A 6,000-nucleotide genomic window follows, 5' to 3' on the forward strand; every position below is an offset into this window, starting at 1 on the left:
GGTAATACCCCTACCACAAGCTACTTAAGAAGAAAAAGTATTTCCCTACATCAACTTTGTTGAAAGTCGCATCTTAAAACTTGATGTAGTGGATCTTACTTTAGGAACTACCTAACTTAAAGAAGGAGCAAAAAAAAGAATTATAGTTACAAGAAAGGTGACAGAGGGAGAATTTCATATATCTACATGAATGCATAATGTGTCTATGGCATTTTTGTTAAAGAGGGAGAATGTACTATCAAAATGAGTGAGAGATTACTAAAAGACAAAGTGTGTTAGGGAGATTTTACAAGAGTTATAGAGTTGAGAGAGAGTTAGTTAAAGAGGAATGAAGGCACATAGGGATATTTGATTAGAAAATAGAGGAAGTGTTTATACTGATAGAGGGAGAATCTTCCACAAAAGGTATTATGTTTCTTTTTGGTATTACTATTGGTATTGGTTTTTAGTCAATGCCAAAGAGGGAGATTGTTGAAAAAGAAGATTTATAAAGTATAGAGATGAGAAAGATTGGTAAAACCTATCATGGAACAATCATTATTTTGTCACTAATGTTATACCTTCTACTTTTAGGTGAAACAATTGCTTACATTGGTCATAATGTTATCATTTGATTGATTGATGAAGAGGATTTGAAAAGAAAGGATAATAAGAGTACCTAGAGAAAGGTTGAGTTATATGGTGTATAAAAAGAGCACTAAGACCAAATAAGACATTGATGATATAGTGTATTGTTTATCAACTTAATGCTAAAATGGAAGGATATTGAAGCAAAGACTAGAAAAATGTGTCTCCTAAGCTTGACCAAGAAAATAGTGGAAACCAAGAAATTCTTGTTCAAGCTAAGTAGAAAAGATAGCATCTGATGAGAAATGTGAAGCATTGCATGTGCCAAGAAAATTTAATATGTGTTGAGAGTCAATAAATTATTGTTTTGGCCAAGTGAAGATATAGTGTATGTTAAGAAACCTAGTGTTGATCGAGCATCAGAAGTTAGTTTTTGCTAAGTGATAGCATAAAAAATTTAATCAAAGATTTGAAAAATATGAGCTGAAAAAGTTGATTTCTTGAATTCTATGAAGCATGTTGAAGATAAGAATGATGAGATGATGGCACAAAATTTAAGGTAAACCATTTTGAGAAAAATATAATAAGTATTATAAGAGAAGTTTCTAGAGGTAACATAATATAAATGAGGAAGGATTAAATGAATCCAACCTAACCCTCAGTGAAACCGTTTTTAAATATTAAGTGGTAAGAGATCTAAATTTTCAATTTAAGCGGATACAAGGCCAAAAGAAAAATGCCAAAGTGTGAATGAATTTTTAGTTGACATACCAAGCAAGAAGGCTTAAAGTGGTGAAGGCTTGAAGGATTAACAAGCCATCAGAGAAGAAGGAGATTGAATGCCAAGAAAAATGGAGAATTGAATTAGAGATTTGAAATCTATAATTGAATTGTTTTTTTTATCACATCAAGTCCTACTACTACTTTCAAACAATTGTGTCAATCTGGATAAATCTTTGGATTAATGTTAACCTAATAGTCATGAGTAAATCCTTTAACAGGGTGATATTCTAATGGAATATTCTAAAGTCCTCAAACAAGTCTCACTCCTAATAGGGTGCTTCAAATCCTTTAATCAAGATTACATTGAATAGTGTGTATTGTAACATTTACATTTAACAAGGTTGACTTCTTACATGGCTTCAGAAGAGTGAAAATTGGTAGAATGTTACTGGTGATTTTTTCCAAATTGGTTTTCCATCTTAAATCCATGTGTCAAATTGTGTGAATGATTTTGAGTTAACTTATGTTTACATTTCTAAAAAGTTTATTTAACCTAGAATGGTAAATATTAAGGATTGGGGTATTGAATGATCTAATAAATGCATGCAACTATATTTATTAAGTATTGAGAATTTTTACTTTTACATTTGGACCTTGGATATTTGATTCACGCCCGCTCTTAGTTATTCTAAATATTTCAACACCCTTTACCCAATATCTTTGTTCATAAAAGAATAATGCTCTCCAACTTAGCAATCATGGCCACTAGTTTGATATTCTTACAATATCATCTAATCCCATAAATTAAACTTCTCCACATTCTCTTCATTGATCTAGTTGCCCGTATGCACTCTAGTTCCATTATCAAGCTTAGTATGGATCAAATTATCATTTAAACTTGATTTGTCAAGGGAATAACCATTATATACTTTCAAGGATATCTATAACCTTTTTCTAATACCACACCCTCTATAAAGTGACTCTCGTCAACATATTTCTATCTTATCAACCATGCAAAACCTTAACAAGTATGTTTTGTGCTTCTAATATAATATTTCCTAGCCAGATTAAGTGTATAATTAATTTAAATATATATTATGATTGTGTTGTGAGAATTTCATACTATTATTAGAAAAAAGGACCCCTTCTTTTTGGTCTAGTAATAATAGTGGTTCCCTTGGTTGTTTCTAGTTAATAACAATTTCAAGTCTCCAAGTCTAATGGTGAGTTTGAGCAATTTTGGTTTTTTGGGGTAGTCAAGTCTACCTAGAATATGGATGAAAGATGGAATTATTCTATTAGGGTTGTGATATCAAGGGATTTGTGATGAAATAAGTTAGAAACTTTTGAAAATTCTTTTCTAAGGTTTAATTTGACCCTAGAAAGTGAAGATAGTTTTTGGGAGGTAACACTAACAAAGCCATGTGAAATCCTATAGAAGTAAAACCCAAAAATATAGAATATTTATTAAAACTCCTATGGTGCTAAAACCTATCTCAAACATCATAATAATTTTTATATAAATATAACTTAATCCCACACGTGAATTGAAAAAATCACTAAGTATGGGGGTGGTGAGTTGCACAAGGATTCAAAATCAATGTCTACCCTTAATTTCCAACCTAGCAAAATTGGAGTGGGCATGGGAACAACCCAATCAAACTTCTATTATCAAGAGTAAACAAGTGCAAAATGAAATTTTAATGTTTTTTAATGTGGAACATAGTAAAAATCATCAAGTAGGGACAATATACACCTCCTACCTAGGTTTTTATCATTTCTATGATAAAAAAATTTCCCTCCCAAAACATAGATGATTCAATAACCTTATAGGCATGATAAAGATACAATGATTAGTAGGTGAAATAAAGAGGTTTGATGGGGAAATAAAAAGTTTAAGAGTGAAATTTTGGTTTGGAGAACATATTGGAATCCTATGGTATGGGAAAAATCTATGTACCCTACCAAATATTATTTGATCCTTCAAAGAACAATTTGGCCTCCCCATTGATTTATCAAGAGGGTAAGAAAGGTTAAGCTAAAGGAATGGTTTTGAATGAAATATAAGTTGGCAAGTATCTAATCCAAAAGAGTGAGGGTTGAATGAATTGGATCAAATTTTGAGGAGGAAAAACTAAGATAAGGTGGATTCCTTGAAGGGTGGGGGGATTTTACAACCCTCAAGGATTATAATCCTCTAGAAACTATTTTTCTTCGATAATAATAACTAGGTTAGGGCAGTGTTTTGTGTCTTAAGTACAAACAAAGCCTTGCCCCTTCCAATTTTGTATGTAACGTATGAATTTTAAACCCAAAAGAGGCCTTGGTTGGGAAAGTCTAGGACTAAGTTGATGAGAGGAAAATCCTCTTGTTGTATTAATTTTCACCCCACATTAATGTTCTTAAAACTTCTACTTTTGGTTAAAAATTATAAAAGAAGGATTTGAGAAATGATATGGGCAATATCATGAGGAAGGGGAGGAATTTAAGATTAAAAAGTGAAAAAAGATTGAAAATCCTTAAGCATCCATGATTTATGCCTCATTCTTATAGAGGATAGAAACCTAGAATAGACTTCCTGCAACCTTTAAATTCCTCTATGAAAGATAATTAAAGTATGGATGAGATCGCTGAGTAGATTGGATCAGCTTTAGTGAGGTGATGGATCATAATTTGGTGAAGGAAAATGATGGAAATCGAGGTGGGACATAGTCTTTAAAAGCCCTCAAGTTCTCAATAATTCTACCCTAACAAATGAATACTCTCTTTACATAGTTCTTCACACTCAGTTTGGAGTGAGGAAAATATGCATTCAAGCCATGAAGCTGAATGAAAACATTTTTAGATAAAAATTTAGCCCAAGGAAAGATAAGTCTAAATGGGTATAAGTTCTGGGTGGGATAAAGATTAAGCTTGAGGGAAAAAATCATATTCCTCTTGGTGTGTTTATTTTTTCCTTGCAATTGGAGGCCTAAAACATGTTTCTCTTCCTCGCAACTTTAATTTCATGGTTAGGAAAGTTTTGAGAAGATAACTTTGGTGGATTAGAATCTAGTGGAACGAAGAAAAATCATTCATGGGTGGTAGACTCTACCATCCTTATAGGATTTTTTTATGCTCAAACAAGTCTAAATTCTACCCTAAGGAAGAAGTTTAACCAAACAGTATATGGTTTCCCTAAGAGACAATTACATCAAATCAAATTTCATTGGTTAATCATGACCTAGTCAGACTATGTGAAGTGTGCCCCTTCAATATTTTCATCAAAAATAAAAGGAGGGACATTCAAATTGTTTTCACATCAATTCAAGTTGAATTCATCTTTCCTTATAGAAAACAATTTATATCCTTAAAGAAAAGCAATTTGAGGTTGAAAGATCACCTCTAGGAAGTGTCTTGCCTCCAAGTTAGTGGAGTGACATGAGAGAAAGAAGAATCAACATAAGGAAGGATCCAATCTTTTAAAAGGAAGAAATTTTTCACATGAGAGTATAAATTTCTCCAAAAACTTAGAGATGTGGTAGTGAAGAAAGTAATATATGGGCATGTTATTCATTAAAGACTTAATTATTTTTCTATTTTTTAGCATAATTCTAACTCAAAATTTGGAGGAAAATGGAACAAACTAACATATGATTTGAGATAGTCCATAATTTAATCCATTCTTATTTGATGCGATGTAACTTCTTTCTCTAAATTATCATATTTTTTACATGATTATCTTGTCATTTCATGAGGTTAATGTTCTCTCGCCCTTGTCTTGCAATGTAATTAATTCAAGGAAAGCTAGGAAAGCTAGAAGGAAAGGAGACATTCTAGACTTCATGTATAAAAATCAATCATAAGAACTCCAAGATTAAGCTTGAGGACTCCAAGCTTCAAGGAAAGATGAAGATCCAAGTTTGAAAGTGTAAATTCAATTCATAGAAATGATGCATTTTCTAAGAGAAAAGATGCAGAAAATTTATAGAGATGAAGAAATTTGGGTATATGTCATCACAATTGTTGATTTGCTAATGTTGAGTACTAGGAGATATTTTCTTTTCACCAAAAGGATTGATCAACTCTACAAGATAAAGATGTTGGGATGGAACCTAGTTATTTTCTAGTGACCAAAAAATTCCAATTCCATGTCTAAATTATATTATGTGAATTGTATAATTTTCTCATTGACTATAAAAATCACTATAATTCTATCATGGGCCCACAAAATTGTGGAATCATGTACTTATTTAATAGGGTTGAAATTTATAATTAGGTTTTGAAGGGATTAATCTTGGCAGTTTATTGTGAATCAATCTTCACCCTTTACTATAATGGAATAACTATGGAAAGCCAAGTCCTTCTCATGTTTAAGGGCTTGTAGTGTAGAAACATTAGAGAGAAAATTACAATAGACTAGTTTAGGATAGCTAAGGGAGAGAATCATGTAAAATTTGATAAGTTGGTTCACACAACTTAAGAATTACTTGGGGCATATGTGGAATGGTTATTTAAGCCCATCTAAACCATTTTGTACAATTAGATATTATTCTTTCAAATAGAAGAAATTGAATGCTAAGAAACTTTAATTATAGAGTTATAGAAATCATGAACATCCTCAATTAGATGGATTGAATCTTGAGTTCTTTTACTTTTGCTAGTTAGAGTAGATATTTTTATGATTCTATACATAATTGTGTCATTCTTAATTAGTTTTATTAGGTTAAA

Source organism: Cupressus sempervirens, chromosome 8 (assembly GCF_028749045.1).
Source record: "Cupressus sempervirens isolate cs-2001-9-10 chromosome 8, ASM2874904v1, whole genome shotgun sequence".
In the NCBI taxonomy this organism is placed as follows: Eukaryota; Viridiplantae; Streptophyta; class Pinopsida; order Cupressales; family Cupressaceae; genus Cupressus; species Cupressus sempervirens.